The following is a 17,177-nucleotide window of genomic DNA, read 5'->3' as shown; positions in this document are numbered from 1 at the left end:
TGGTATTTTTCCTCATTTTTCACTTTGCAGCACTCTTGGCACAGAAACCAAAGTCTTTATTGTTTTTGGGACGGCAGGCTTCACAGGGAGAATCTGTGACAGTTGCATCAGAGCTGGTTGTGTTAATGTGGAGCAGGAAAAACACGAGGACGACTGTAATTCCGTTAACACGCCTGCCTGAGAGCGTGCTCTGCTGTCAGCTAATGACGGAGGAAGCAGATGGCCCCGCCATATTTCATTTTGCTGTTTTCTTTGTGTACTTTAAATGAAGAATGAGCAGCAGCCTTCGATGCTCGTGTCAACTTAAGCTGAATCCTCAAACGTATGCTTCAGTAACTGCAGACTCAAACAAACTGTGAGCAAATCTATCTTAATGGGCCAGTGTCCTGAAAAGTCTTCGTTTCAAGGGCTCTGTTATCCTGACACGACATCCATCTGGAAAACCTTCCACAGACAGAGTTTGGGAAAGAGCAGAGGTGTTGAAAAAACACTCAGAGTGATTGGATGAATGTTCTGTCTGTCACATCTTTACAGGCCAATAAAAAGTAGGAATGTTCCCATACCATTTTTCTTTCCCGTTATGATTCTGATACCAAGGTGTTGGGTATCGGCCGATACTGAGTACTGATCCGATACCAGCATGAACTTTGTGGACTGACTGTGCAGGCTAGCGAACTATTTTAGACCTAAATTTGAGTCAACAAATAGAATCATGATGTACAGCATCTCTGTGACTCTTAAGTTGTTTTAAAATAACAATAATACAGAGGGCTGCATCACAGGCTTTCTCTCTATATATGTTGTGCTCTCTGAGCAGCATGAGGTGATTATAGAACAGCCTGCAACTGGCTGACAGACCCTCACAAAGAGTACACAATGTGGTGGTTAGCATTTGCGTTAGCATTCAAGCTAGTGGTAATAAAAACTCGTGCTTCGATTAGAATAGATTAAAAAGACGTTTAATGTTGTGTTTACTGGTCTGGATCTAATCATTAAATTCCCCAAAAGTCACACCAGTTCCAGGCTCGCTAAAAATGCTGCCGCACGGGATTCAAAGGCATCAATAGCATCAATGGGACTACACAACAGCTAGCTTCAAGAGGAAAAAACAAGTAAGAGGCTATGATTTATGGTTCAGAAGTTATTTTACTTTGATAAACTGTGTGACTTCTTGTTTGTACAACAGCGCTGGTCTGGAAGGCTTTTTTTTTTTTTTTTTTTTTTAAGATTTATTTTTGGACATTTTGTGCCTTTATTGGTTAGAGGAGGACAGGGGATAAAGTTGGAAAAGGGGAAGAGAGTGGGGAGAGACATGCAGCAAAGGGCCACAGGCTGGATTCGAACCCGGGCCGCCCGCGTACATGGGTTGTGCCTTAAACTGTTAAACCATCTGCGTGCCCGTGGAAGGCGTTTTAACGATCACATTCAGAGAAAAAATGTCACACAGCCACCATTCTTTGCTGCAGCAGTGGGTCCTTCGGTTCTTCTTCACTGCTCTGAAAATGCCTGTGCATCACGCATTTTCTGGCAGCAAAGAAGAAATGATATCCAGTTTATAGCGCTAACCTTTAGCATCACTAAACGAAGCAAAATAGAAAGCTAAACCAAACGGCATCAGATCCGTGTATAAACTCGTGTCCTCACCGACACTAATACCTGCATTGTAAGCAGTATCAAACATATACCCAATCCTGATATCAGAATCAGAACAACCCTATCAAAAAGTTGTCTTTCAAGTTCTGTGGTTGACATTAAGTACATTTTGTTAGGTTCCCCTGTGATGATCAGTAAATCTATGTCTTTTTCTAAAAAAAATTAACTTATGTATCTCCTTTTCCCTGTAAAATAATGCTTGTTTTCATTATAAACAGGAAATTCCTCGAGACATCACCCTATTTCCATGCTGTCCTTGGAAAACTGGGTAAAATACAATGTAATGGTGTGCTTTTGACACGTGTTTGATCTAGCTTGTCTCTTTATTCAATCATGGATGATTATATTCAAAAATTTGGGTCACGATTCCTCATAAGGAGACAGTAGTGGGTCTTGATGCACGACCACTTTAGACATCCTACGACACAATAAGACATGTCACCTCTTGCTACAGTACGTTTCTGCCATCAGAAAGTGTGCTGCACCATAATTGGGACATCTGCTCTAGATTGGTCTATTTTATGTGTATTTTGTGTTTGAGTTTATTGCAGCCTGAGTGACACCACGTCTAAATCACATAAATGAATGTATTTAGAGTCAGAGAAAGAAGAGGAGGAATAAGTCCTCGACCTTGTGAAGATTTCTGTGTCTATAATCACCATGCTCCTGTTAACACAAAGCTCTCTCTCAGCTGACTGCGTGCTGTTTGTGGTTGTAAATGTGGGCGCTAAAAAGCTCTGGTGTTCTGGGCTCATAATGGATGTGAGGCTGGTTTTCAAATGGACATGGAACCACTAAAACAGGCCAGAAACCCTGATTTTACTCATCTGATTGGAGGAAGGAGCTCTTGTTATTCTCTGCGGTAGACAGCAGCTAATTAATTGACTTCCCTGTCTGTACCTCAGACCTACAGTCAGGGTGTAATGACAAGCTGAAACCAAAGTCCTGCGTCCAAGCTGGGAACAAACTGGAAATGAGGAATATTTCCTCCTTAGCTTACCGATCTCTGGTGCGGTCAGTTGATTTTCCAGCGGGAGCAGAATGCTCAATTATCTGACGCTTGTATGTGGCTTTCATAAATCTATTTCCTCCATCCTTCCATCTTTCTCTCTAAATGAGCTCTGCTGCATGTGTGACAGTTCTTTGCACAGGCCGGCTGATGGACTGGAGCGAAAAGGTGCCGTCTGCAGAGGCCTGAGGTCGGTTTCTTCCTGTAGCAGCTCTGGTAATTGACCAGTCAGAGGTTAGAGCAGAAGATGTTCTCAACACATGCAGTACTGAGGCTTAAATGACACTCAGCTCCTCTTCAAACATAAATCAGCTGATGTGAGAGCTCACATGATGATGCTTGTGTTAACATTTATAAGGACCTCTGACAGTTTCTCAGACATCATCCTATCAGGAAGTATAAATAGTCTTTACACCAGCCATGTGTCATTTTCATTATTGACATTTAGACAGCTGCTTCTATCAGACAAAGAAACAAGGTCATTGAAAGCTCACACCGTGAGAAAGGTGAGATGATTACCTGACTGATGAAGACCTGCAAATGTGACTTAAGAAAGAGCACAGTGACACTCTCCTTCTGCTTCATCTTGTGATTTCTCTGATGAATACAGAGCCCCAGACATGACATGGTCAAAAAAAATTAAATTGTGGACACAATATGGCTATAACGTGCACACGAAATACTAATTTGTGGCCACAAAATACCAATTTGTAGCCACGAAAAGTATAATGTGGGCACAAAATACTAATTGATATCATTCCTGGACAGCCCGGTAAGCAAATCAAGTGCACCTTCTCTAAGGTCTAAGGTAGAGGCAGTGGAGGGGCTAAAGCTGCACGATGGACAGGGATAGTATGATTGAATTTCATTTTAGGCTGGGAATGAGCTACAAAGACATTCTGAAAAGCCTGGCATTGCAGGAACCATTATTACCGAGAGGCATTTAAACAGAATGTTGACAGCCAGGTTGCTTTACCAGCGCAGGTACGACTTGGATGCCTGGATAGGAAGGTGCACTCGATTTGCTTACCCAGCTGTCCAGGAATGATATTAATATTATTAATTAGTATTTTGTGCGCACATTATACCTACTTCGAAGACAGAAATAAGTATTTCGTGGCCACGAGTTAGTATTTTGTGGCCATGAATTAGTATTTCGTGTGCACATTTTAGCTATATTGTGGCCACAATTTAATATTTTTTTCTTTTTTACTATGTCATGTCTGGGGCTCCATAGATGAACATACAGGACTGCACAACAAACAGCCATCTTTGTTCTTACTGCAGTATGAGCAAACATCACAACAGTCTGAATTCATCTCAATAAAAAACATCCGATGGAAACAAGCAAAGATTTCTCACTCTGGACGTGCAAATATTCACTCTCACACCATGCAGCTGATATGGATCTTATCATTATCACAATAGAGTTTCTTATATATGCATCACATTACAGGGGTTAGCTCTGCTGCCTCGTAGAACAAGGTTTCAGGTTCAAATCCACCTCAGACACCTCTCTGTGTACTCTGGTGCTCTGGCTTCACCCTACACTCCAAAGTAAGGCTGCAGTATGCGTTTTGTAACTGAGTACTCTAACGATTATTCTGTCGATTCATCAAGTATTCTAATAAGAAATATTACAGTTTTTTAATTATTCATTTTTGCTTTTTTCAAAATTCGGCCAGATTTTGGCCCAACTGCAGCATCACAGCTCATCATCATAACTCGGGCCCGATTTTGATCGTCAGGAATGTCAATCAGTCTTGTAGTGTGACATAATTAACGACGCCCACAACGCCCCACGATGCCCCACAACCACACCTCACCAGACCAGTGGTTCTCAACTTTTTCAGCCCGCGACCCCCAAAATAAAAGTGCCAGAGACTGGGGACCCCCACTGTACCTAAAGGTGGTTGATCAAAGCCATGCACAGTTTTTAATAGTCATGTGTAGACAAGGGTTCATAACGGGGGATAAATGGGAGGCAAAAAAAAGTGTTGAAAGACTTTTAACATGACAAAAACAGGTGTTAAATGACAAAAATTTGTTAAAATTGGTGGGAAAAATAATGAAAATGGGTCAAAATTTGACAAAATTTGTGTGAAGTGGCAACAGTGTCATTTATAAAATATTTTTGGTTTTTTAGGGCATCTGGAGACCTCCTCTCAGTGTCTTGCGACCCCCAAGGTTGAGAACCACTGTACTAGACTAGCGTGTCTGACTTTTTCTTACCTTGTCTTCTAGTTTGACACCCTGACCTGATGTCAACGACATGAATCCTGACTAGGGCTGAATGATTTTGGAAAATATTCCAATATGCTAATCTAATAAATAATCAAATTTTCTCCAATAATGCTATTTTGATTTGATATGTGATTGTTGCTTAACTCTCTTTTATTACTAAACAAGGGCTGAAAAACTATTTAAAAATATCTAATTGTGATGGTTTGGACTCGTACTGCAAATTGGATATAATTGTTGCATTGAAGGGGTTTTGTCTTTAACAAGAGAAAAGTATAAAAATGAAGGTAGGATTTTTTTATAGACTATTCTAAAAAAATGGCACTTGAATTATTGCATGATATGTCATGTATAGCATTTCTGCTGCAAAAAACGTTTAAAACTGCTATTTTGACACAAATTTCAGGTCAATTTGAAAATTGCAGTGGGCAATATTGTTATTTAATCTAATTTCGATTAATTGCCCAGCCCTAATCCTGACGTCTACCAACAGGAGAGCATTTGCTCCTTATCTTTACATCATCGTTACCAAGAATCCCTTTTTCTCCCTTCAGAGTACTAATGTGTAAAGTTTATTTTATTATGTTTGCTAACCTTAAGTTCTATCTGAAGTAGAGACATTCCATGCTGTTCTCCTCTTGACACATCCATAACTGATCCATAATCCAATCCATATTGTTTCTTATTTCCCTTTTTACGTGCAAAAGACTGCTACAATCACATAGAGCATTGGTTCCCAACCTGGAGTCCGGGACCCCCCAGGGGGAGTGCCAAAGATCTTATGGGGCTTTTCCATTACATGGCGTGGCTTGGCTTGACTCGGCACAGCAGTCCAGGGCAGCAGGGGATTTGCTTTTCCACCACAACCGAGCTACTCGTTTGAGGGTAGCGCTTCGACGTCACCGCAGCGTGCTTCAAGGTTTGGCTGGCCTGCTTTGGCCCTGCTCATGAACAGTATGTGAGTCTAAATTGCCCTTAGGTGTGAGTGTGAGCACGACTAATCTTCTTTTCTGTCGCCTCTCATTCAAAGTCAGCTTGGCTCCATACTGATACTGGTGCTTTCAAAGAGCTTGATTTTCAGCCACACTGTACTGGAAATGTTTCTGCATCAAACAGAGTTGCTTTCATTGTGAAAATCAGGGAATATCGTGTTTAGAAATATCAGTTTTGCTGATGGCTGATACCAGTGTTTTACTCAGGCTTTAATAAGCAGCTGTAGGTGGTAGAGCAGTAAATCCAGCACATATGAGAAAATCAATGCTAGTTAAATGAGCAATATCTGCTCCTTTTGTCTGTTTCCCTTCATCCAGCCTCCCTTTATGCTTTTTTATGTGTTTTTATGACCGCTGATATAATAGAGCCTGGATCAGCACAGATCTCTGGTTTACTGTTGAGTCTCAGAGCTTTTATTTCCCCTGCCTGTGTTGGTGTGTTTTTGTGCGGTTTGTGGCCTGATATTACCTCGTATCGCTGCCTCCCTTGTTTACGTGTTTACTGCTGGACTCTGGTGATATTATTTTATCTGTTTTGTGTGCTTTTGTGTGTGTGAACAGACAGGGAAGAGGACAACAAGTGATGGAGACAGAAACAGAGTTAGTGCAGTAAACACACTTCAGCTCTCCCCATCTCATTATTGTGCTTCCCACAAATACACACATAAATACACAAAAACACAAAAAACACACCACATTCACCAACATAAACAACCTAGTTTATACGCTGTCATCCCAATTATTATGCATTCACTGTTTATGTTCATTTCCTCCTAAATATTCTATGTTATTGGCAGTCAGGAGGATTTTTCATTCCTCACCAGTTATATTGTTATCTGCATTTTATTGTACAAAATGACCAGTAAGACAATGCCATTTTAAATTGCAATGTTCCAAATTGTTCTGCAAACAGAGTTTCAAAACACTCAGTAGTTTCTACAGGATTGACAACAGAAATCTCTTGTAGTTTTTTCATTAGGAGGTAGTTTTTTCTCAAATCAAAGCAATTTCAATCAAAAACAGCTTTACAGATCCACTTCCATATTAACAAAGGAGCCCTCTTTTGACATCACCATGATTCAACATCTCTCATCATTGAACTTGTAATTCCATGTATAGTTTCTGCCTGTATTTCCTTTGAGGATTCCAGAATTGCCTCTCAGAGCTGCTGTTCTGAGTTAAACTGCTGTCTGCCCTCATTGAGCTTCCTTTTAAGGATGCTCCACAGGTTCTCAGTAGGGTTGAGGTGAGGGGATGACTGATTTTTTTCTCCCTTATGCCCACAGCAGCCAAGACCTCAGTGGGATCATTTGGGATGGTGCATTGTCTTGCATGAAAATGATTTTATTCCAGGCATGGTTCTTCTTTTTAAACCATGGCAGGAAAAGGGCAGTTAGAACTCCTCATATTTCGCTGAGGTCATTTTGGCACCGTCATGCACCTTGAAAGGGCCGCCCAACTCACATCCTATGATTCCAGCCCAAAATATGACTCCACCACCTCCTTGCTGATGTTGCAGCCTTGTTGGGACATGGTGGCCGTCCACCAACCATCCAGAACTCCATCCATCTGGACCATGCAGTGTAGGACGGCATACATCAGTGAATAAAACTGTTTGAAAATGAGTCTTCATACAAATTCTGAGCCCACTCCAATTGTTTCTCCTTGTTTTCATTGGTTACAGCTTTACACACATCAGCTAGCACCTGGAGGATCCTGCATTCAGAGGTTCTTACTCCAGAGGCACCAGCAGCAAAAATACCTGTTTGCTACTCATCAGTAGATTTTTCACAGCGGCTCTCTTTATACGAGGAATTTTTGCCTTTGAGATATGACTGTCCTAGAATCCCCCTGCCCTTCCACGAGTCTACATGGAAAGCATCAAGCAGGAACAGCAGATCGTCCTGCCTTTTCTGTGTCTACAAAGAAAGCCTGTGCATTGTGGGGGTGTCAGCCTGAAGAACCTAGAGAGGTGGGGCATGGGGCTGGATGATGGCCATCAGGAGGCCAGAGCAATACATGACCAAGACTGACGCCACAAAGAACTGGACTGGTGTATGCCCCCATACCTAACTTGAAAACACCATGTTAACTGTTGTGTCCCTTCACAATAAAAGCAGCTGAGTAAAATAATAACTACAATTTAACTCAGTTACATTTGAAAATGAATCTGTCCCCAGGTGGGAAATAAATGCACTCAGAGCAGAAAAAATATCCCAGTTTCAAAAACTGGCATACTCACTATGGACACTACGGACATGTAGTGTGAGGAACCTGCTGGAAATAGCTTGTTTATCATTGATTTAACTTAGTGAAGGTGCTGGTGAGTGTACTGGGCTATGGAGTTTTAACCTCGATTGGATCCATATCCTGCTTCTTTGAATCATCACTGACTTAAAACTAGTGAGTCATCAGTTAAACACACCTTCAAACAGGCAACTGTTGTCAACATGAATCCCTGCAGCGCTGGGTTAAAGGTAAAACAAGTCGATCCATTAGAGCTCACAGCTTGAGTTAAAGCCCCGGACAGGCTGACAGAGACGCTTTGCAAAGTGAGCACACTCGCTGCAATTAAATCTTGCACTTTGTATTGCTCCAGTTAACTGTGGTCATATAGACAAACATTTCTAAGTTATTGTAACAGGAAGAGTTAGTTATGTAATCACTAATGAGCTCTCTGACATCAGCACACAGGTGTAATGGGACCTGGCCGAGTCTGAACTTGTTAATGGTGGAATTTTTCTTTAAGCAGGAAGCAAAGATAATGACAATAAAAGCTCATTAACACAACTGAAAAAACACAACAGGTGTTAGTCATACAGAACATTTACATGAACGTTAGGAGTCTGATGTAAGAGTTTTTACCCAACCAGCTTCAGCTTCACTCCTACAGTGAAATAGACTTGAATGCATCTTGGAGAGTGAGTGCAAACACCATCATCCATCTATTTCTCTCATTACAAAGCTCTCTTTCATCCATCAGCTGGCTGCTTCAGCTTGGGGTCTTTTCTACTCTTTCTGACCCCTTTTTGCTGCTTTCTCTGCCGCTGTCATCACTCTCTCACACCCACGCTCACAAACACGCGTACCCTCTATTCTCTGTCTTCTCTGCACACTGATCAATAATCCAATCTATACGGCCTCGTTCTCCAAAGACAGTTCCCCTCTCATCACTACAGCAGGCACGTCTGTGAGGGGAGAGGCACAGAAGGACAGAAAAACAGACATGCAGACGAGGAAAAAGATGGGCATACAGACAGAGAAACAGGCCGCCAGGTTGGTGAATTAACTGCTGCATTCTTGGCACCCTTCATCAGCCCCCACAGCCCGTGGAGACGCTCCGATTCCCACGCTCTCCAAGGCTGGATGCTCTCTGTTTTAACATTTAATGTATGCAGGCAGGATCCTCTTTTAACTTTACTTCATCTATTTTAAGGAACACACAGCGGATACATGGGTAAATAATGTCTCCACAGATTAAACGTCTCACTTCATAGAGCCTTCCCTCTCCCACTGTCGGTGTAGGCTGAATAATTACACATGCATCGCTCAGGACAAATAAGTTCAAACCTCCTGTGCCCTCCGTGTTTGCAGTAAAACATTGACTCTTGATTCTCTTCGTGGTTTTCTCGAGCTGCTGTGGATATAATTCATTCTACAGTAAAAAAAAAAGTAGGTTCTTTATTGAGCTGAGAGTGTTTTGTATTGTGAGGCCAGATTGGTTTGTTATTGGATGGTGCTGCAGCGCTGCAGAAATCTCTGAGGACATACATGTGTATGTACAATGCAGTACCTGAGAACTGACCTTTTTACTGCAGTATGCTCACACGTCCAGTAAGATAAAGATAAAAGAAATCTGCTGTAGATTTTCCTCTAAATGGATTTCGTCTTGTGTTTCAGGGCAGCTGAACCCCGACAACCCCATGACTTTGGTTTGGGTGAGTAAACTCCATCTTTGTGTCTTTGTGTGTGAATAAATGGTGCAGTAACAGAAATACACACCACAAAAAAAACTACACAAAGTTGTAATGAGCAGTTAGTTTATGCATGAACAAATGTTTCATGGAGAGAAGCAGCCAAACACACACAGTCAAAAGAGTCTCGGAGCGTGATAAAGAGGCTGCTTTGTGAGTGAAGCCAACTCGCTCTCTCTTCTCTGTTTCCTTCACTCTCTGAATACTAAACACCTCGCTGCTGTTATCCTCTGCCAGGAAACTCTGAGAGAGCGAGAGTGAGGCTCAATCACTTACTCACAGCATTTACATGCAGATTGAAAAGGCTGATTTACGGTGTTAGATCCACTAAAGCTAGAATGTTACAATGCTTCTGAACATGTTAGTGCGACTGAACCATTCAAAGTCAAATCTCTTAAAGTTAGACTCACAAACCTGTAGGTAATGCTGTCAGAGAGTGAGTTATCAGCAGTTTCCAAACAGTCTACCGCAGCGTTCCAGCTGATCTGGGCTGCAGTAAGCATCAGTAACAGAGCGAGAGTGTGTGTGATGTTGGTGCTGTGGATAAACACTGAGGAGGATACAATGGAAGCTGATTAAATCAAGAGGTACTTTGCAGTTGATAGGACACACACCGAGGGGGAAAAAATGATTCCTGTATAGAGAAATGCTACCAGAAAGACTGTTTGAGCTGTTTGCAACCACGCCAAGCATTTAAAGCGCAAAAATAAAAAAAATCTTGTTTCTTAAGGTACTTTTGTGTCTTAAAAGCAGAGAATAATTCAAGCAAAAAGGAAAGAAAACTCAGCAGCAGGCAGGAATTTAAAAAGCCTCCATAAATCCTGGATAAGCGGTGTCACATGATACTCATTTACCAGGTATGGCTTAAAAAACAAGACTAATGCTGGAATACAATTTTATTGAATATAAATATTTTTAATGCCTTTTTCTTCTACAGTTGAGACCAGAAGTTTACCTCACTGTCTGACATTAAATCAGCAGATAAAGGCAGGATGAATCCTGCTTTCATGTTGATTGTGCCAAATTCTGACCCTACCATCCAAACGTGGCAGCTAAAATCAAGACTCGTCAGAGCAGGCAACGTTTCTATTGTCCAGTTTGTAGCTTCAGTTTCCTGTTCTTAGCTGACAGAAGTGGCACCAGGTGTTGCATTCTGCTGCAGCTCATCTGCTTCAAGGTTAAACATGTTGTGTGTTCCACTTTTCATAAACTGTGTCATTTCTTGTCGAGTACGACAGCGCTGGTCTGGAAGGCATTTTAACGATCACTTTCAGAGAAGAACTGTCATGCAGCCGTCATTTTCTGCTGCTGCAGTGGGTCCTTTGGTTCTTCTTCGCTGCTCTAAAAACGGTAGTCCGCATGACGTGCTTTCCGACAGCGAAGAAGAATTGATTTACGGCTTATAGTGCTAACATTTAGCATGGCTAAACGAAGCAAAATAGAAAGCTAAACCAAATGGTATCGGATCGGTGCATAAACTCGTGTACTCGCCGATACCTGTACTTGCATTTTAAGCAGTATCAGACGTATTTCCGATTCTGGTATCTGAATCGGAACAACCCTAAAACATTTTCTCAACCGTATGCTGCCACAAGCCTGCTTATCTCTGTTTTTGTTGTTACCTGTTGCTGATGATGTAAATCGGGCTTTGCCTGTTAGGTGTCGGCTTCATGCAGTTATCTTGTGGTCTTTAGCTTCTAGCTTTGTGTTAGTATGCTGCCTTTGCAGATGTTTGGGCAGATTTCATGGCCTATGGCCCGAATATCATATCACGGTATGTTTTTTTCTTGTGCCCTTTATGGTAATGATATTATATCATGACATTTCCAGTGAGTTTGGACCAGCTCTGCTCAACTGTGCAGCCTCCTTCTCGACATTACTCCTTGTTTTGGATTGAAGACTCTGTTTAATACAAATGTCACATCATGAGGCTTTTTTACTTAACAGAAAACTGATGTTTTGATTTCATTTATAAATTTCTCACAATGATGGAGAAATGCACTGCAAAGGCACTTCTGCATCCCAGCATAAATGTCTGCTCTAGTGTCACCTTCATTACAGTTGCATTCTGGGATCACTCTCAGCATGACAGGGAAACACCTTTTTAAGTGACAGGAGTCTAAATAAATCAAGTAGGGCTCCAACTGACTTTATTGTGCATGTAAATGCACTGACTGACACAATAACCTGCTGCTTCTTTAACCCCGGTGTAGTTCCATCTTTAAAATGTTTGTATTTCTGTTTGCACTTTCTGTGCTGAGTGTTTGTGTTGATGCTGATGAGTGTAAGTGTGTGTACTGGGGTCACTCAGACTCGCTGGTGCTCAGTCAATGATGTGTTTATGTGTTGCTCCCTCAGGGCTGTATATATATATGAATATAAAGTCCCAGCATTGAGAGCAGAGCAGGGTCTTGTCAGTATAACAAACAGGCTGATACCTGAATGTTTATGGTGTTTGTCTCCTAATGTTGTTTTCCATGTTTGTTTTTCTTGTTTTCTCTTTCACTGGCTCCTGTTTTGCTCTTTGATTTCCAATATTTTCTCTGTTTTTCTCATTTTGTCTTTGCGTCTCACTGATGTATAACCATATTTAAGTTATGAATAGTGAATGTGAGGTTTTTTTCTTCAAGAACAAGTAGAGCCTGAGTATATTCTGCAGAGTCTGCAGGGCTCGACAGTGTGACCGTTTCACTCACATTTGTGCCTAAAAATAGGTGTGTGCGAAATGTAAAAAATATTTAGGGGCACATGTGCACATGAAAAAATCAGATGGAGGAGAGACGCCTCGCAAGGTGTCACTGTAGCCATAGCACACGTTGTCGCCCATGCTTATTCATTCGTCTCATGTTAAGAACGACATGCTGGACAGCTCACCGTTCCCCTGGCTGCTCGTAATGCCCCAGCGCAAGAGCAGAAACCCCAAGACAGCATAATTCTGAGTTTTTTCATTGTTTATGTGGAAGGAAGACCGGCAGAAGAATCTGGATTACTCTGTTTCGTCTTCTTCTACGCCGGCTTTTCTTCTTGGTCGCCGTTTGTTTGTGACGACAGCGCCCCTTACAGGCAGATTTGGAGGTGTTCAGACAGTTTGGTCCGTTCAGCCAAGAGCAGTGTGAATGCAAACCAAACCGAAGGAAAGTGCAACAATGTTGTACTTTCTGTTCCAAAACGGACCGAGTCCCCCAGACCATACAAAACATGCAAAAATGAAACCTATTAGTCACTTAGACCGACTCTGACTGAAGTTGGCAAATTTAAGGTAAATTTAAAGTACCAAAATGTAGTAACATTAAAGACAAAATTAAATTGCAATACTTTTTCATGTCAATGTCTATTTGCATTACGTTTATTATGGAAAACACATTATTTGATCAATTTTCATTGTGCCCCTTAATTTCTTTATGTGCTACTAACTTTTTCAACTCAGGAGCACATTTGGTCTTTGGGAAAAAAGTTAGCATCAAGCCCTGGTCTGATATACAGAGGTGGGCATGGTTCATCAAAACACAACTTTGATTAACTCCTAACTCATTAACAAACAGGTTAACTTGATGTTACATCTGTTTAAGTATCACTTGTGCCATACATCACTAGAAAAATATGATGCTTGTGGATTTGACAATGTTAAACATTTCATGATAACATCAATGGCCACAACCTAAATCACCATTTCCCATGTAAACAAACATGGGTGAAGCCAGCACATGCTTATTGGAGCATTTCATTTAGAAAACTGAACAGAAGTTGAAGGTTTAGAGGATCTTTTATTTCCATGTTAAAAAGTATTTCTAAGAATAAAAGACAAACAGAATCACAGCTTTGCAAAGTTACTGTAAAAGGATAAAGTATGTAAATTAAAGTGGATTTAATTGGATGTATGTCCATCTGATTTAAAGGAGGAAACTCATGGACCTCCAGAAGCTGCAGAAACATGTTAGCTGTGCAGCTTTAACTGAGGCGTGCTTATTATGAATTTCAGAGCTTTTCAGTGAAAAAGAGGCTTCTTATTAATGCAAAAGCTGAAAATGTCATCATTAATCCAATCATCTTTTAGCTTCTTTGTCAATGTGAAACTCCTGTTAGCATAAACCGTTGTTTGTTCACCATCCATCACTTCTTTATGTCTCCATCCTTCCCACTTCCTTCTCTGTCCTCCAGTTCATATTTCAGTGTGGTCCACTATTTCTCTGTCTGATTACTGACCCGCTGCCCTCAGATCATAAAGCAGGTTAACCTCCTGCTCTCCTTGTCAGTATCTAACCTCCCTGTCCTCCTCTTTCTCCTCCATCTCTGAGATTTAACGGTGACGGGGATTTGTCTGAGTCAGCACATGTTAGAGGATGAAGGGTTAACCCGAGACAGTGTTTTAGAATGATTCTCTACTCTCAGAGTTATGTTGAGTCAACCCATTTCTTCCTTTTCTCTGCATGTACACCAAAGTGATGATTTTTATGTGAGGCTGAATGACCTTGTTCCTCTCCACTTCCTCTTTATTACTCTCATTGTTCCTCATTTTATCATACGTTATTACCTCAGAGCAACATTTCACTAAATGTTTCTCGCCCAGCGCAGAAGCAGCATGACTTTAGTGTGTTTCTACAGCGTGCATTTATTAGTGGTGTGTAAATTAAACCCCTCTGTGATTGCATTTCATCAGCCACATAATGAAACAGTTCAGTCACATGGTACTTCATTACAGCAGGGACACCTGAACGGTGAATATGATTGAATGCAGACAGCTCTGCAGTGAGTTATCTTTAAGATCATATTATCTTTATGCTTTTTGTTTCGTACTGAGTTTTAGCAAGGTCACAGTAGATGGAAGAGATGTTATCATGCTGTTTAAGTCATCACCCATCCTGTGAATGCAATTGTGTAAGGAATGTTGTGTTTAGTAGATTATTCTTTTGTAAAAATGCCTCTTGGTGATGAATCTTATACTGTTAGAGAGCCTGTTTATTCCCCTTTTTAATGGTGCCACATTTGTAAGGATCATGCATTTGTGGGATGAGCAGCAGAGCTAAGTATGTGAGTTGTTTTTGAAAATTTGCCAAATCTCTGCCAAACAGCTTAATCTGCAGTTGACTCTTGGTTGGTGGATTGGATGGTTGAAGTCTGAAGAAGATAGACATATTAGTCATTTAAAAGTTTATTCATTAAACAAACGGGAGCCTCAGTCAGACTGTCTTGTCCCTCTCCCTCTTAGTTTTTTTTTTTTTCCAAAGGTTCTGCCCTCCCAACACTTCTAATTGGCTTCTTCATAGATGGAATATGCGGCAGATCTGATGCAATGGATATGTGAATCAGTGTGTCAGGTTAAACTGAAACAAGGATCAGACCAAATTGGTAGGGGTCTCTTGTATCCCCCATCTCAAAAAGGTGTTATGCTGTCATGAATGGACGTCCACATGGACACCAACTGACGTTGAATCATGGCGCTGAAACATCTGGTGCATTTGTACAAACATGGCTTCCTCCCCGCTGCAACTTGATATCCTCCAAAAAGCTAGGGGGCAGTGTCTTCATAAATTGCATCTGCTGGATGTTTTAAAAAATTTTGGAGATGTGCACGTAAGGGCAAAAATACTCCGTACACGACCTCTGCCAAGGGGCGTGCCCGAAGATTTTACATCACGTCTGACGTGCGGACACTTGCAACACCATTGGAAGCATGAAACTGTCTTCAGGCAAAGTTCTGCTCTGTGACTGGCTAGACTGGATCTGAAGACTGCTGCCTGAAGACCATCCATACAAAAACTGTGCAATAAAAATCAAACAGGAGTCCTCCCAGATATGCTCCCACACCTGATCTGACGCTTTGCCTCCAGGTGTGAGCGCTGCTGCAGATATCGGTGCTTGAGATCATGTCACACAGCCTTTTTTTTTAACCACAACCTTCACAGACACCAAGAGGACATTAAATCAGTGTTATATACTTTGGCAGTCTGAATAAAGCCCAATTAAATAAGGAGATAAATTGAAGCATTAATAAGGTCATGAATCGCAACTCTAGTCCATCATTGCTGCGTGTATTAATTTAACAAATGAACCCGTCGTCTCTGGTTCTTAGACATGTTTCACTGAGCTCTACTGTCAGACTGTGACCTGAGATGTTAGCGGAAAGTCTCACTCTGGATACAGCTGAATGATAACCACTGTCATTAGAAGTTTTTCTGGAGGTTTTTGTTGTGGTGATGTGATGGAAGTAGCCGCATAAAATGTTTGGTTTGACCACAGCAGGAGAAGGAGAAGTAGATGCTACAATACCATTCAGGAAGGTCTGGTTTTATCTTTTCTTTATTAAAAGACCAGCCTTTCTATCTAGATTTTAGTTTTTCATTCAGGTTTGTGAGCATGCTCAGAGCTGCATGGACATATATATGTAGACACACACAGCGTTAATGCAGAGCGCGTCTGAGTCACTACCTGCAGCACAGTCAAAAATCTTTGTAATCATCCAGGCGTGGGTTTGCTCCAGGCTTTCATGTTCCTTCCTCACATCCCGACCTTCTGTTTGCAGAATACAGATCAGTGAGCTGGCAGGGATCCCGCCCATAACCAAGTTACCTCCAAGGACCAAAAACAACACTCCCTTTCTTTACGGCTGCTTCTTAACCCGCAATACAGCGTGTCACTTCACTGAACAACACGCACTGATGCACAGCAGCAGCTTTGGATAAAAATGATTGAAGCATAATCAATATTCCTCCATTAGAAACACCTGACATCCCCCCTACATCCAAAAGATGGGAAATCAATGAGAGCAGCTTGAATTCCTGACGCATTAGTCATAGCTCTGAGGATTGGATCTCTGTCCAAAATTTCACCTTTTAACAGACTGGAGAGAGGAAGGAGCAAATCAGGATCACTTTCACAGAGATGTTAGATCATGCATTGCTGTGTTGCTCTTCCTCTCTAATTCCACATACTCAGTCTGCACAGCGATTCACACATGGAGCACACTTCAGAGGGAACAATCCCTCTCTAGTCACTCTGTGGTTCCACAGGGTGCTCCACTGGAATGTGCCAGAAGCATCACTCAGCTCAGCTCTGCTCTGATGGAGATACAGACCACATCTATTTTTACGGGGCCGGCACAGGGGTTAGCAGCTGCCTCACAGCAAAAAGGACCTTGGTTCGCTTCCTGGTCAGGGCCTTTCTGTGTGGAGTTAGCATGTTCTCCCAGTGCACACGTGGGTTCTCTCTGGGTACACCACCAAAAACATGCTTATTAGGTTAATTGGTGATTCTAAATTGGCCATAGGTGTGAATGTGAGCGTGCCTGGTTGTCTGTCTCTATATGTCAGC

The 17,177-nt window shown here is 41.6% G+C and overlaps 1 protein-coding gene across 1 annotated transcript in view; it reads left to right on the top strand.

Moving 5' to 3' along the window:
- The window catches only part of slc8a2b (solute carrier family 8 member 2b), a 255,395-nt gene that overhangs the window by 84,215 nt on the left and 154,003 nt on the right, over positions 1 to 17,177 (top strand). The window contains exon 2 of the mRNA XM_041805899.1: positions 9,796 to 9,833. The gene's annotated coding sequence lies outside the window, so the exon portion shown is untranslated. The remainder of the gene's footprint in view (positions 1 to 9,795; positions 9,834 to 17,177) is intronic.

The sequence above is a fragment of the Cheilinus undulatus genome, linkage group 2 (genome assembly GCF_018320785.1).
Source record: "Cheilinus undulatus linkage group 2, ASM1832078v1, whole genome shotgun sequence".
Classification (NCBI taxonomy): Eukaryota; Metazoa; Chordata; class Actinopteri; order Labriformes; family Labridae; genus Cheilinus; species Cheilinus undulatus.
The sequence above is the reverse complement of the archived record's forward strand: the minus strand, read 5'-3'. Positions and strand labels throughout refer to the sequence as shown.